We start from the raw sequence: 17,224 nt of genomic DNA on the forward strand, positions 1-17,224 counted from the left end.
TACAGAGCCTTGTCTTAATCTATCGCCTTGTTTCATAAATATCATAATATCAGTAGGTATCTCTTTACTGGTAATAGTTCAAGAGATATTGACCACAAAACGCTGGTCAATTTAACAATTAGTTAGCTAAATTTTACTAACAGCTCTTACATTACTAACTAGCTAACCTCTGATTTTAACCTTTATTACAAGCATTCCGATGTCGCAAAATAGGGATGATGGCAGTTTTTTAAATTGTATATAAATTAAGAGTATACTAATAGCAAAGCAATTTTGTAAAAGGAACAGGGTATCTGCGATCATTACTTTCGGAGCTACAGGGATTTAAAGAGTCAGATTTGCGGCGCTGCCGCGGATCCCTGAAAAACGCCCCATACAAAATGGCTCGAAATAATGACGTCATAGGCAATGTAATGATCGTTAGATTTGTATGCGCGTTCAAACAAAATTACTAATATCTTTGTGATTTGTGCGTTTATGTTCATAGTTCATATATTAAAAAATGTCACATTTAATGTAAGGAAGCTAAAACTGTATGAATTTTCATCTAATTACGATAAAATATTTTTAATAGTTTTTGAAATTTTATAATCTCATTTATTTTGCAAATATCCAGACAATCTTTGCTTTTTATGTATATATTAGTTAACATTGACCCTATTTACCCGAATGTATCATAAAAATCAATATATTCAAACCTAGTCATCATCCCCATTGTATTATTAGCATTTATTACTTTTCCTTTCGGATTGGTTTTTCCTATTTTTTTCAAGTAATCAATATAATCAAATAAGTCAAGGTATTCTAGTAATTCAGCAAAATTAGCAAACCGCAAAATTGTGTTTAAGTATATGCATAACAAAAACTAAATATACAATGAAAAAAAGTAGCAAAACAAAGTTTTTTTCTACCTACTTTTTTTCATTGTATATTGGGAGTTTTGCATTAAATATAGATCTATATAAAAAGGTCTGAAATGCTCTACATGTACATAGTCTACTATGCAGATACATGACGATCATAATTAGGTAATATTAATAAGTATATATTACGCCTGTTTATATATTTAAGTAAAAGTTCTAGAAACAGGTACAAGCTCGTCACTCACAGATAATGTTACGGCATAAATAGTGTAAGTTTACGTTAATCCGCTCTTAGTCTATATCCCTACAATCAAAGCAAAAGTAGGCTAAGAATGTATGCAGCTGACTACACTAACAAATTTTTGCATAATGTTGTATGATAATCGTAAATACATGGCACAGATTCCATAACAATAACTTGCATAAAGTTAAACAAACACATGAATATTACTAACACTACTTGGTAATCGGCAAAAGAATAGAAACTTCACCTCTATGTGCAGTTCATCAGTAATTTTATATTAAATAGGTTAAATTTCATTTTAATATTTTGATAGGGGTTTCTAGGAGTACCTATGTATGTAATTTAGAATATTTAAAGATGTAAAATAAGCATGTGTATGTAACTTATTTACTAGTATATACTACCATTATATTTTTATTTGTTACTAGCTGTTGCCAGCGACTTTGTCTTTGTGAACTTTCAGCAATAAGTATTGGGCGTTTTCCCTAGATAGAAACTAACATCAATCAACTATTCCAATAATACGTAATCAGTGTCGGTTAAGAAAATTTTTCATTTAGACAGACTACTTAATTAAGTTCTTATAATTTTATAATAAAGAAGGGGAAAGTACCCCTTCTATATTAAAAATAAAAGAACGTCTAACATATTATCAACGCACGACCAGAACAAACTAAGGAAGTATAAACGAAAATTTCAAACTCAAGGCTTTGATAAAGATAAAAGTTATTATGGATATCCTTTATAATATTAGCTAGTTACATCTTAATTTGGTAATAACTAGCTATCCTAGCTATAAATATTCCTTCGCAAAATCATAAAATTTCCTCTCGTTGTATAACAATTATGCGGACAAAACGGTAGAATTCACACGATTTTTAAGGTTCCCAAGAGCAACAAAGGGCGTAAGTGAATTGAGGAATCACTATGGCTCACGTAAGTCGTTTGGAGGTTACTAGGCTTGCTTGAGACCGGTTTGTCACATGGCCCCGACCACGTGCGGCCTCCGGAATATAATATATGTAACCATATGTTGGACTGGATCAGTTAGGATTTTAACGGCACGGCCTGAGCTCGAACTTGATATTGCCTCGTAGTGCCATCTTCCTTTATATTCTCTTTTGATTTATAAACTAGCTAATAACAATTAGGGTCATAGAATTCATTATTTGATGTTGACGCTTTAACTGTTTACTCTCTTCAGTAAAGTTCACGTTCTAGCAGGTTTTTATCTAAATACTTATTTGAAACAATTATTTTAAAGTATCCACTTATTTCAATAAACACAATCTGATTTATGAGTTCATTCAAATAACAACTTTGTATTGATTTTAGGTAGGTATATTACAATGTTGCACTAACAATAAAATAATTTTATTTATGTGGGTTATTTTACAAACTGTTTTATACGTTAAGTAGGTACCTGTTTGTACTAAATCTTCAATTGGTTTATAAGGTTCAATTAAGAAAAGTTGGTAAGAAAGTTAGTAGTAAAACTTACCTACTCTATATATTAAAAAATATGAATAAAAACATTTTCAATGAAAGTGCCCACACACGCTAAATTACATCCATTTTCTATAACCTATCTATTTTTTATGAGTACTTAAATAAAATGATGAATTGCTTAGTTATAGTAAGTAATGTCTGTCACGAAACCCCATACCCACTACTTTAAAAAAAAGTCTATCAAAAAAGTTATCAAAATCGGCAGCAACTACTAAGCCTCATGTAAAACTTATTGCAATAATTTAATATCTGATTAACGAAAAAAATACCAAACAATCAAGTGATGCATCATTCGAAACTGTGTCTAATTAAGCGAATCAAGCGTCGAGAGTATATTTTGATCAAACTCGGAAACAGAAGTTCAAAACAGGGAGGCACGCACGAGGGAGGGGCCCCTAGGAAACTTATCGCATTATTCAAGCGAACGCGACTCTTGAGTAATTTTGAAATATTACAATTTTCGGGCCGCAGCCACAGCGCTTCGACGGACCCAAGTTTCCAATGTATAAATAATAAGAGCCTTAGGAAAATTGTCTTAAAACCTGTGCGAAAGTAGCCTTTAAGCGTTTATAAAGGGTCGTAAGTGATTCACGAGAAAAAAGCAAAACATGTAATCCCTAAACTCATGCTAAATGGTTTAGTCGATAGACATACTCGTAGTTAATAAACAATACTTTAAACACAAGGTACGTAAAAAATATGAATGTAGGTAAAAAAAATTAAAAAAGAAAAGAAACAAATAACAGTTTTTGCCAGACAGTAGCAATTAAAAATAATAAATAATAGATATTTTAGTTTAAAACAATGCTGACTCAAAACATGTGTATTTATAAAATTACAGTAACGAATCTCTAAAACGGGACCATTGCATCTAACAGCGGAGCGACAAAAAATGGCACATTGTTTCCTATTGTAATGTTAAACAGTGAAAAGATGCAAATGCGGGGTGTAACGAAGCCGTTATGTTTACAAATTTCTTTTAAAGGTCCGTTAAGTCGTAAAAAAGTAAAGGTCGAATAAATGGGAAACAATAGAAACGTCCGAGGGTAAGCAAAATGTATTGCACAATTGACAACGAAGATTTAGAGTCCAGCTTTAAACAATCCACCTGCGTTAAACAGGTAACCGATTATTATGGTAATAATGCATCTTACAATGAATTTATACTTAAGCGATAATATTTTGAAGAATTGTGGCCAAAGACTTGCATTATTACACCTTGCTGTAATTTATGGTTCTATTTGTGAGGTTCATTACAAAAGTTCGTTTCCGTGTTCTTTATCTAAAAACACTATCATTCGACACGAAAATTTACTGCCTTTCGGGTTTCTATAAAAACCAAAATTTAGCAAATGCCTTTTCTATTGTCTCCTTATTACTTCGGTACATTCTTAAGCAGAGTTTAGTTTCTATAATATCATCACAGTCAGCCTATTTTTAAAGGACAAGGCCTCTCTCTTTATAGGTGAGGAGATTTGGAGCTTCAACCCACAAGCCTATTCCAATGCAGCTTAGTAGGTTTGTTCAGTTTAGTTAAGTTCTACGAGATTATAATAAAATTAATTTATTTCAAGTATTGTCGATGATTAGACAATGAAAAACTAAAGTCTTTTTCTCTTATTATAAAAAGAAATTAAAATAAAAACTATTATGCACACAGAAAAACCATTTATTATAATTTTTTAGTTTATAAGTTATTTTGTTATACTGTAACGTCTCATCATAGTAATGGATCTTTAGTAATTGTATTAAATGCTATAGACAATTGGTTTCCACTATTTTGTTGGTATATACTCGTATATTCTAATCGTAATTCGTAAATGGTAATCGTAATAAACCACCTACCTACCTTTTCAACTCTAACCACTTCACTGAACATGGAACTTGTACATGCGTGGGTACGACAATAGCCCAACCGTTAACCTTCAACCGTTTTGCTATTGTTTATGCTATGTGAGCGCTTAGTTAGATTTAGACTCGCGCATAAATTTTACGTTATTATATTATTAAGCCATATTATAAATCAAAAAACCTCTTTCTAGCTTCGATTTATAAATGACCTAATAAATTTTCTATTGTAATTAGTAAAAATGTATGTAAAATATCTATAATTGATTTATCAGTGATCCATTATTTTGTAACGTGTCATCAAGTATTATGCTACAATATAATTGAATAATTAACAGTATTTGTACGCGAAACGAGTTATTGAACAGATGCGGAGGGTTTTATGACGGCTAATAGAGTTTATGGCTTTTTTATTGACACTAATGTTCTCTTGACTCCGCCGTTTACGAGCGGCTCATTCATTACCGAACTGGGGTCAAAACATCTTTAAATCATACACGAAAATATGGACGGGATGATGTTGTTCTGACGATACTGAATCTACTATGTTTATGAATATTAAAAATTCATTGATAGCTTTATGGGTATCGCTTTTCTATCGTTTATTAATATGATGGTTATTTACTGATCCATTGAACATTAACGCTTTCTTAACGGTGCTTTATTTGTCTATAAATCTTGATTAATCGATAAGTTTGTGAAAATTATTGTCGTTTGTTTTAGATAAACGGAAAAAAACTATATTATCTTCATTAGGTGTTGGTCGAAGCTTTTCGTTATTATGACCATTAACTGAAAAGACTCAATATGCCAATCAGTACTAATTCCAACATTCCAATTCGTAAGAAAGGGCTATGAATTTTGATGTTTTTCCTTTACACTTTTCACCAGGTCGTCGTCATCCATTATTATGTTACTCATTTTCAAGAACTAAGTTATTGTTTTAAAATAAGAAGCCCACGAAGAACAGCTGACCTTCCACTGACAACAAAAAGTGGGCTGAAGTTGAAACTGCTTATTAACAATTAGAAACTAGTATCAATATATTTAAACCGAGTCAATGATGTTGTAACAAGCAAGGCGCCGATGAGAATACAAACGACGCGTGCACCCACACCGTACAATTTATTGCCTATACGATAATTATGCGGATTTAAAGCTGAAGTGCGGTGCTTTACGGTCCGGTTCACGGTTCCTCACAGTTCCTAGCGATAAGCCAATTTGCGTTTTGTTGCCGGACCGATGGGACGTATTCCCAGTGTTGTACTGCCTATGCTGAGTTGTTGCCCCGATTCAGATATCTACAGACGTGCCAACTTATCAGCTGCTGATATCTAATGTGGCAATGGTCAAGGCCTGTGTGATCGATGTTGGTACATTTGCAGTACACACAGTAGGTATGGTAATACGAACTGATAGTGATATTTTAAATACATACTGGTTTATTGTCAAAATGTCCTTCAAATATAAAATCATGTATTTATGCGTCATTTTATTAATTAGTTTAGTTGGTTATCTTCAAGTTCGTACCTACTTACGCTTTCATAGTCACAGATTTTTACTAACTCGCCTCTTATGTTAGGCTTTTACAGTCACAGTTTTTTATTGAACTCGCCTATATCTCTACTACTATCTAAGAAATATTCTCCTGACTTTAAAACGTCATAAATCGTACGTTAAGCCTTCTTGGTTTCAGTGCATCTAATTGATAATTCAATAATTAGATATGGCTTACATTTAAGTAAATTCTCAAAGCACAAATCTGTGAAAACCCACACGAAAGATGGAAAGACTGCTTCCAACTTGAATAGGCGCCTCCATACATCGTTTTACACTGGTAGGTAAGCATTTGCTTATTCTGCCAAGCCTGGACGATCGGTTGTCACGTCTGAAGCTTGCAATTTGTCTCGAGCGACGTGCATCATGTTTATAGATATAATCACGTGTGTGGGCGGTGCATGCATTTTTCAAACAGATGTTAGTTTTTGTGAGTACCGCGGGAGGTAAGTTGTTCACCTGGCTGTAATGTTTGACGCTACGTCCATAGACTCAAGTAAAAAGATAGACAGTGAACAAACAGCCAGTTGAAATTAAACTATTTAAAATGCTGCCAACTAAAAATTACGCGGTGCAATGTCGTTCGTCATAATGTCGATAGTCAATACCTACATCGGTTCTTGTGGAATAAAATACATTGGTTTACTAAGCTAAGCCGATATATTTATAAACTGTACAGCACCAGACTTATTTGATCATTTAAATGATCAGATCGTACCAAATATTTGCCGTCCTTAAGTTACTATCTGTTTCCTTATGACTTTACTCACGTACCTATAGATGTCGTTCCCATGGGAAAATCGGGATATAAAATAGAACATTTCCGACAAGAAACTCATCAATTGCTCTTTACCCATTAATGAGTTTTTTGCCGGAAATGTACCTCCCGAAACGGTGGTAGAGTCACTTGATTCTTGAATTCAATATGCCAGACTAGGTATATTAAATCTATATCTGCATCAACTTCCATTCGGATCCGTTCAGTCGTAGTCGATAAGACTATGTTTAACAAAAGAGATACTTACAGATAGTCAATGAAATCGTTTTTTTTTGCGTAAATTAAAAATTCGATAGCGTATGATCGATCTCACGTGAACGGAATACGAAGACGCAGTTTAACAGTACAAAGTGGCTTTTATTTATAGTGTTACTTGTATTGCGTGTTATTTATTGGCCACATACCATTCCTTTAGAAACACATGTTCGTATCGATTTCATTATATAAATAATATCGGGTTCTAAACCACTGACTATAAATAGTAGTAAGTAAGTAAAAAGTTGGTTATTCTTGCGTTGACCGTGAACTGAGTTTGCGTTGTTAAAATGTACCAAGTTATATTTATTATATACGGAACTATGGAAAATAGGTTATGTTATATTTATTGACGGCTGCGTTACGCAATGAGTAGTGACCCAGCTCTCATCCTTGGACGTGGGTTCGATTCCCATAACTGTAAAATATTTTTGTGACTAGCATATTATATCTATACTTAATATGATGATATCATAAAACTGAATAGTTTGTTTATTTGAACGGGCTAATCTCAGGAACTGCTGGTCCGATTAGAAAAATCTTACAGTGTTAGATAGCCCATTTATAGAGGAATGCCATACATTATCCCCGTATTCCTACGGGAACGGGAACCACGCAGGTGAAACGGCGCGGCGTCAGCTAGTCTAATCTAAATAAATACATGTCTATTTAAACAATAGGTAGAACTTTCGGTTTCTTCACAAAACCGTACCGGAACACTAAATCGCTTGGCGGTACGTCTTTGCCGGTAGGGTGGTAACTGGCCACAACCAAAGCCAGACCTGGACCTATTAAGAAAACCTCAATCAGCCCAGCCGGGGATCGAACCCAGGACCTCCGTCTTGTAAATCCACCGCGCATACCACTGCGCCACGGAGGCTTCCAACTCTATCAGGAAACGAACCCATGACCCCGATGTTCAGTCCGAACTCTACCCTAGAGCTATAAAGGCTTCATTAGGTACGACGATACAGTGGTCTTAATATCGATAATCGGCCTTCTAAAAATGATGACTCCCTGGTATTGTTATTTATTTGTGAAAACTTTTTATTAAAAAAAAAAATAAAGCGTCCAACCGAGCGATAAAATAAAACCATTTCATTGTTTCAAGCATTGCATAAATTACGAAAAAATATAAAAACAATACCTACCAGCTATTTATAAATTCGCCGCGTCGAAATGCCTCTGCACCTACCCACTGCATTTAAAATAAACATGCGATAAATAAACATGAATTTTAATCAAATTCGATATAGGCAGATGTTGGCCACACATATACGGCATTACCAACTGACCGCCATTGCATATACATAAAAACTGTATAAAAAGTAAGGAATTGCTGGAATCACTCATTAACTTATTAAGATGATAATTTATTGCTTCGCAGACAATTTCAAGTCCGCTAGGGCTTTGTGGTTATGTTACTTTTTATCTAGGTACGAGTCTTTGTTTAACTGTCTAGGTACCAATTTGTATAACAACGAATGAGCTCTACAATATTTGCACAATAATAAAACTCAGATTATCATATGCTTAACAGTAAAGGGATTCACGCCGTTCATGGGTTCGATTTCCGCCCGCTGTACTTATTGTCGTACCCACTCCTAACACAGTGAGAGGAATATGGGCTGATAATGAATTAAAAAAATGTTTTATTAAAACAGCTCTACATACAGGGTGCTCGGGAGCATTTCCCATAACTTCAAGGTGTTGACGAGTCCACCTATTGGAGCCGAACTGCATAACTAATCTATAATATAAAAATGAATCGCAAAATGCGTTGGTAAGCGCATAACTCAACAACGCCTGGACCAATTTGGCCAATTCTTTTTTTTAAATGTTCATTGAAAGTCTAGGACGGTTTTTACGGCGAGAAAAATTTAAAAAGACTAAAAAAGAATTTTCAAATACAAACGATTCGTAATAATTTGAATTTTAATAAGTATAGGGTAGAGGTAAGGTAGGAGTACGGTAGGGGTAGGCTAGGGTAGTGTAGGGGTAGGGTATGGGTAGGGTAGAGGTAGGGTTGGAGTAGAGTAGGTATAAAGGTAGGGTATGGAAGAAGTGCACAAAAGTCAAAGCGAAGCTTGACCGGGTCCGCTAGTATTAAATAAAACTTTTTATATTTTTATACAAAGTAATTCAAATAATTCCGACTATCCATGTAACACACGCTTTTATCTATAGGTACTTGCATTTTAAAATACGTAAAACTTGGCTACGTCATAATTATAAGGATGCTCGTCTATGTCTTCAATCTGTTCGTAGGTACTGTGGCCTCGAAATCATAAATGTCCCTTTCATGCCACTTCTCCCATATAACTGTATTTAGAATATATAGCCAGTAGGAAAATAAACACCTACAAACTTATTCATTAATATCATTAATATTTATATATATATATATAAATAAAAAATATATGAAAACAACTAATTCTATTAACTTCATTAGTTAGTCGATGTCGTTGCTATAGGTCGTGTCATGTTAAAAGAGCACTGACGCTTGGCCATTAGATATACTTGAATGTAATTATTTAAGTTAATGAATAAAATATTGAATAATAGACACGCTACCTTTCGCATTTAACTTAATATAAATAACACACTGCTCTTGTTTCGTGAAACCATTTGTACAAATGACTCGTCAAAATTAATTATGCATTTTTAGTACAAAAAAAAACAAATTTACATCGGCTATGTAATACGCCTGTGAAATTGCAATAAATATGGTAATCAGGGTTCCTTAAGCATCAATAAATAATTAAATTAAATTGATAGACATAACGGTTCATTCATTAATTTCCATTAATTATTTTGATGAATAAAATTTATATATTTTATTCCCATTGAATTAAACGCTGCAAGTGGAGTAAACCAATGAATGGTTTAATCGCACGCAATTGTTAACTAAATACCACGTCATTCAAAATGTGGCCATAATTTAATGGTTATACTATAGGCGCTTGCGCATCCACGTTGCATTGTTTTTGTCGGATTCGATTCCATCAGATGACCTTCTTATTTCATCATCATCATTATCATCACCTATTTTAATGATTCACCTTCTTTCACCTGAAGCAATGCTTAATCAGATACGTTAAAAATTTACATACGACGCTGACTTCTGAACTCACTGTCAAACTAGATTCAAAAGTAGGTATACGTAAAACCTTATTTTAATGTGAAAAAATTCATTTGTCTGTGTGTTAGTTTGTTCATCACGCCTACCCTTAGATTTGTTTTTAATTTTTTACATAGACAAAGTAAACTAAACTTGGTGCAAACTGGTGTAATGTGTCGCGGTATCTAGTAAGTGTGAATAGGGAAAATTTATCGTAGTTTTACACATAGATATTAATGAATCTATACAGATATGTCAAAGTACGAGTACCTACTCGTACAAATAAGCCTGTCTGAGCTAAATCTTGGTAGGGCTTTGTATTTTAATTATCAGCTGTAACATCAGAAGTGGGATAAGTCACATATCCAAATAAGAACAACTCCGAGACATGTAGAAATCATAATAAAGCAAGGAGCTGCATCGCTGAATAATAAACGTAGATAGAGATCTAACAGAGGGTGATGTGAAATAAGACAAATATGGACGCTCGCAGAATCACAAACAGTGCATGCGCAATGCCACTATATTGTGAACTAATTTTCAACTGACTTCCAAGGTGGTCAACAATTCAATTTTCCGTTTGACTCCCTGTTATCTCCGTTAGGTATATTTGTGTATATATTTTTTTCATTTTAAACTAATAACAGTTAATAAAGAAATAGATAAATTAATAGAGAATCATTTAAATTGAAAATAGTTAAGGTTTCGAACTTCAGAATACATAAACAGAACTCTTATTTATAGGATCACTCACATGTCCGTCTGTCCGTCTATCACAGACAATTGTTTTTCAATAGACCTATTCCCAAAAATGAAGGTCACCTTATTTAAAAGTAATAAAAAAGACAAGTACTTAGGTATAAGATATTTTACTTATTTCTAGGGATTATTAAACCTGGATTGGGTTCTCAACAGGAATGATAAATCGGCTGATTGTAAAACTTTGACGGTAATAATAGTTTTTCAATAGACCTTTTCCCAAAGATGAAGGTCTCCTTATTTAAAAGGAATAAAAAAGACAAGTACTTATAAGATATTTTACTTATTTCTAGGGATTATAAAACCTGGATTGGGTTCTCAACAGGAATGCTAAATCGGCTGATTGTAAAACTTTGACGGTAGAACTGATTCCAGAATCAAGCAAAACTAGACCTGGCAAAACCTGACAATCCTACATTCAAAAAGTGAAAGAATAAATATATAGATTAAAGAGTTACACTCTATCCTGATACTATAGGTCTGATGAAAAATTACGTGTCTACCTTTCCAACTCTCTTTAGACGCTATAATATACAAAGCGGTGCGAAGATGCTTGGCAACGATTGGCGATTCTCTAGAAAAAAGGTGAAGGAGGAAATAGATCAAAGACTCACTTCTACATAGGTAGGTATCTAACACTATTTAAATAGGACCGATTTCATAATAGTCTGAATTTCATTTTATACAGGCCGATATTATGATATATGATTTGCCTTGTAAAAAATTACGTGTCTGCATTTCAACTCTCAGACACTAGGTATACCTACCTACGTATCGATATAGGATGCGCGGACTTTTGATAACGACTGGCCATACTCTAGTAGGTAAATAAAGGTGAAAAAAGAAATAGGTCAAGCTGTTGCACTCTCTACTACCTCGATATCTAAATGCCGCCGCACACGGGCCACACGCGACAACCACAAACGCCGCCACAAGCTACAAACGGGCCACAAAAGTAACTGAAACGCGCGACACTTGTGGCTGGTGGTCCACACAAACAAATTTCTTCGTTTATTGTTTAGTGGCCGGTGCGAGCGACAAGAAGCAAGCAGCGACGATTGTAGCGTCACCACCGGCGTCAACCGTGTGCGGCGAGTCAATTTAAAATGTATGAAAACTAGAGGAAATATACCGGGTAGAGGCGTTTTGTGGTTGTGGCCAGTGGCCCGTGTGCGGGAGCCCTAACGCCATTTTATTCGTGCCAATTTTATGATAGCCCGTCTGTGATATGCCTTGTAAAAAATGACGTGTCTACATTTCAACTCTCTTTAGACGCTACATTCTACATAGCGGTGCGCGCAGCCGCTTGGCGACGACGACTGGCGATTCTCTAGAATAAAGATGAAGGAAAAAGCCGTTTGGGCACGATGACTGGCGATTCTCTAGAAAAAAGTTAAGGGAAAAATTAGATCAACTCTAACTCTTTAACTTATGTAACTCTTTAACTCTATGATGTAATGATGTAAGATATCTAGGTATCTAACACTATTTTAGTCGGATCGATTTTATGATAGCCCGTCTGTGATGTGCCTTGTAAAAAATGGCGTGCTACATTTCAACTCTCTTTAAACGCTATATCCTTCATCCGCTATGTAGGATATAGCGCGCAGCCGCTTGGCGACGAATGGCGAATCTCTAGAAAAAAAAAGGTGAAGAAAAATTTAAATTAACTCTAACACTGTAACTTAACTAACTCTTTAACTCTATGGTGTAATATCCCTAGATTTCTAACACTATTTTAATCGGATCGATTTTATGATAGCACGTCTGTGAAATGCCTTGTAAAAAATGACGTGTCTACATTTCAGCTCGCTTAACACGATTCATTGCGGGTTTGTTGCTAATAAATTAGATTGACACTTTCGAGATGTTGGCACAATGCTCGCGATAATGTTCCTAACGATGTGTGGGAAGAACTAACAAAGTGGTGATGATTTTTTTTTATCTTTCAGTCTGTTTTAATTTAATAACTTTACACTGTCTCTTTGTCGAGTTAAAAATGTTCTAAGTTTGAATTTTTTCAAGATAATTTATAAGGACGATGACTGCCTCATTGGTCCAATGGATATTTTCTGTTGGGGGTGAGTTACTGGGTAAGTCCAAGATGAGCTTTGAAAATGAATTATTGAGAGTTGAGAAACTTGAAGTCGGTGTTATAATACTGGTGCTTTGGCGAACAAGTTGAATCGTTGGTCCCGATATTTTTTATTGATATCTGAAACGGGTCGTTGGAGAGTCAATGATCAACCTGACTCCGCCAACCAGCCTTGAAGTGGCATGGTGGATATAAGCTTCTAATCCTCTTGTCTAAATAAATAAGAAAAAAAGCTTTGGCCTTGTAGTAGGTACGTACCTAAGCCACCAAAACAGACCGACGAATTGATGATGAATAGGGAAGGAAACTACATGAAATTGACATACCTACATGAAATTAAATTTGAAATTCATATGTAGTTATTCCATATTATCACTATCATAGTTATTCCATAGCCCCAAGGATGTTTAATATACTTATACTTACCTATAATAAATCTGTAGAAAGGTCAATTCTGTATAAGAAATATATTTACAAAATAACTATCAGGGAGTGGTTAGTGATCGATACTGATGCAAAAATTGCAATCAGTACCTAATTTTTTGTCTGTCTGTCTGTCTGTATGTTCGTTATAGAAACAAAAACTACTCGACGAATTTTAACGAAACCTGGTACAATTATTCTTCATACTCTTGGGCAGAGTAGTATACTTTTCATCACGCTACAATCAATAGAAACAGAGCAGTGAAGGGAAATCTTGGGAAAACGGGAGAAGTTACTCCATTTTTACAGCGATACTACTGTAAGGGCTGGATTAAAGAGCTCTAAGGGCGGACGAAGCCGCGGGCGTCCGCTAGTTGCTGAATAAATTAATAATTTAGATTTGGAAGCATGACAATGTATGAGCCAAGTTAAAGAATAGCAATACGAATCACCCATTATTAAAAAATAGCTACCTACTGAGGGATTTTTACATCCCCTACACTTATGATTTTCTCAATTCCCATATGAACCTTATTTATAGTTCATCCATTATTGAGGTATCTATAATATGTATGTGTCTGACTACTGTGTAATTTTCATCTCTCATTCAAAAAATAATAGATGATATGACTAAGGGCCCCGTATGGGTTCGAAACTAGTCGGGCATACTCCGACCTAATATCACGTGAGTTTTAGCCGTGTTTCATAATCAATTAATATAAATGTAGAGTATTTACTTAGGCAGGTTCCTAGATATAAAAAGGCAAGATGAATTTTTGTAAGTATAATAGGTCCATATTGGTAAGTAATAACTATTAACATAGCTATTTCTAAGATATTGTAAGCATTTTGTACAAAACTGCTCAGTTATATTTTAATTTATATACAAATATAGATAAAACCTATCTATGGTTATTATATGGTAGCCAAATATAATGAAAGTAGGTATCAATAAAAGTAAAACTCCATTATACCTATTATGATACTGAAGGTATCCGTAAAATCAATCTTGCAAACTTTTAATTTGAGCTCTAAATATAAAACATAGAGTCTATTTTCTTATACAACACATTGATTGTAAAGCTATGTGCACACTTGATAAAAAATTGTAGGAGTTCCAGTAGTATAATAGGGTCGTACGTATTAAAAATTCGTAAGTTAAACTGTATGTAACATAATGTATAAAATAACCATTATTATTATTGTCGAATGGCGAATAACACACTAATTAAATGATAAGGACAGTGATTACAGTGAGGTAATAAAACCCGTCACCCACCTAGTAGGTACTAAGCCTTAATAGGTTGCAGGATTATGGTATTCTGAGCCTTATAACGTTACAAGAAAATACATTTTTCTTTTTGTAGAGATATGTAAGTAGAGCCAATTTTGTCTATGAAATTACAATAATTGAGGACTTATGGTAGGTAGTTTTTGTCATAAACTTAATAATAATTATCCGTGTTGCGATATACAACATTGTTATTATATCTTCGTATGTAGGTAGATGCCTTTATATTTTTTTTAATGAAGTATTGAAATTTTTGTTCTTACTTTAAAGAAATAAATTGCAGTTAGGTATGTAGGTTCCTACTTTGAAACTTAGTTTAAGCTTACTTTAAAAACAACTAGGTAGGTAAATAGGTACCTACTAATTAATTAGTAACAACTAGTGGGTACTTATTCAGATAATAGTCTGCTTACCTACCTTGTAGGCTAAGTTATGAGAATTTTCATGAGTAGAACAGGTAAATTAAAAATTCTCGTCCTACCTACTAGATTTCTTTAGGAAGCCAATAAAATTTAATTTGTTGTACCTACATAAATACAAAATAATCTTATGTAGTCTTAGTGTAGGTTGCAAACTTGTCCGCTTACTCTACTTCTATGGAAGTTAAATAAAAAATTAATAAATATGAATCGACGTATTGTGTGGGTAATAATCGCCTCCGTAGCTATTGTAGGGCTATTTATTGCTCGCGCCAACAAATTAGCGGCTAATGAAAATCATCGCTGAACATCATTGTACGTCGAAGACGGGCCGTGAAAAGTTTGTTTGGTAAACAAACCTTGTATCGGACCCTCCGGGCCCGGGCGGGCGACGTAGTGAGCTATAAATCGGCTATAAACTCACCTTAAGCGGAGCGGCCGCCGTTCGCCGTCGGCAAACGGGGTCGCGGCATCCCGCTCGGTATAAACTTCTTCACAAAACTCACAGTCGTACCGAATAAAAGAGTTCTTTTCACTCCGTCGAGTCACGTGTCAGCGTTTTAGACAGGGCATGAGCGCAATACGAAATGCTCGGCTCAGCGCACGTGGGCCCGGCTCGGACTCGCTCGTCGCTCGCGCGTACACGTCGTCTTGTTTATGGCGCGGTGAGTTACGCAACGCGTAGTCGCCAAGGCGCGCGTCAGTTGAGTGTGCCGACCGATGCTTTACGAGCGACGCGCACCCCCCGCCGGCGACGCCGCACGCCGCGGCGCCGCACTAAATCTGCGGCCAACAGAAAAGGACCAAACCACCCTCCGTTAATCCAACACCATTGATGGCCGAGAGACAACGTTAATCGGAGCGATTAATTGAACGGTCCGTTCGCAGCGCGCGATAGAATTGTATCGGCCGTGGTCGCCACTCACCGTGGCACGGTCCGAGCAAGTGCGGCGTCGTAAAGTTTCTTCGTGTATCGTTCGATGCACCAGACGTTGATAGCGCTAGGCCCGATGCGGAGGTGGCTCTACTTCGGCAATATTTTAGTTGTATTGTAAGATTTTGATATGACGAAAATATAACTCGAATGGCGACTAAGGTTGTGAGCACACCACTCCGAAGCGTACGCATCGCACATTACGATTTTCCTACAGTATTTCTCTATAAACATATATCATATAATAAAATAAACTTTATGTAATATGTAATAGTCCGTACTGTCTATGTTTCAAATATTCAGTAAACCCCATTTTCGCGAGACCTATAAATTAGGAAGAAGAAGACTTTATTGCATACAAAAATAAACTAAAACATTAAAAATGAATAATTTAAACTTAGCATGCAAAGGTGGCTTATTACTATAAGCAATCTCTACCAGTCTACCCTTGACGAGAGGACTTGCGAAGAAAGAGCGGGAAATTGCATTGTAAATCAAATTAATAAAATAACTATCTAATCGAATAAAGTAAAATAATGTCGTAACTGTCACTTGCGCCAAGATGATAAAAATCTTATTGGCATTGGTCAAGTTACATATCATGTAGGTACCTACATTGTACCTACATGTATAATATTAAGCTATGTTAACAAGCCACGTATTTAATTTACTAGGTGATGCCTCGCAGTTTCCCCCGCGTAATAAAATATACCTAGGTATATTATGACACTCATAAACATCGTGATTTTCTAGTGGTAAAAAAATTTTCAAAATCGGTTTAGTAGATCCAGAGATTACCCTTACAATACTACAAAATTTACCTTTTATAATATTAGTATAGATGAATATGACTGTCTGTCAGTTTGTTTGTCATTACTTTTGTTTAAGATCGAATGAAACTTCATGATCATGGAACAATGTTTTTCATATTCCTCAAAAATAAGACAAATAATTGGGCAGGAAGTCATTAACTGAACTGGTTACTTAAAAATTAAAATAATGAAACCTTAAAATAAATTATTTTTATTATCATTTCAAATAATGAGGAACGTGCATCTCACGTGGCAGGAACCGCTGCCATCCTAGTACGGACCTGAATCAATAAATGAATGGAAACCTGGATCACAA

At 35.0% G+C, this 17,224-nt stretch overlaps 1 protein-coding gene across 3 annotated transcripts in view; it reads right to left on the reverse strand.

Annotated features, from left to right (window-relative positions):
• LOC112057779 (homeotic protein antennapedia) overlaps window positions 1-17,224 on the reverse strand; it is a 301,651-nt gene that overhangs the window by 264,421 nt on the left and 20,006 nt on the right. For 2 of the 3 annotated variants that reach the window (XM_024098322.2, XM_052883779.1), the window contains exon 1: window positions 15,587-16,100. The exons of the other annotated variant lie outside the window; for it this stretch is intronic. The gene's annotated coding sequence lies outside the window, so the exon portion shown is untranslated. Of the gene's footprint in view, window positions 1-15,586; window positions 16,101-17,224 lie in introns of those variants that run through there. 3 annotated transcript variants of the gene reach the window in all.

This window comes from Bicyclus anynana, chromosome 10 (genome assembly GCF_947172395.1).
Source record: "Bicyclus anynana chromosome 10, ilBicAnyn1.1, whole genome shotgun sequence".
NCBI lineage: Eukaryota > Metazoa > Arthropoda > Insecta > Lepidoptera > Nymphalidae > Bicyclus > Bicyclus anynana.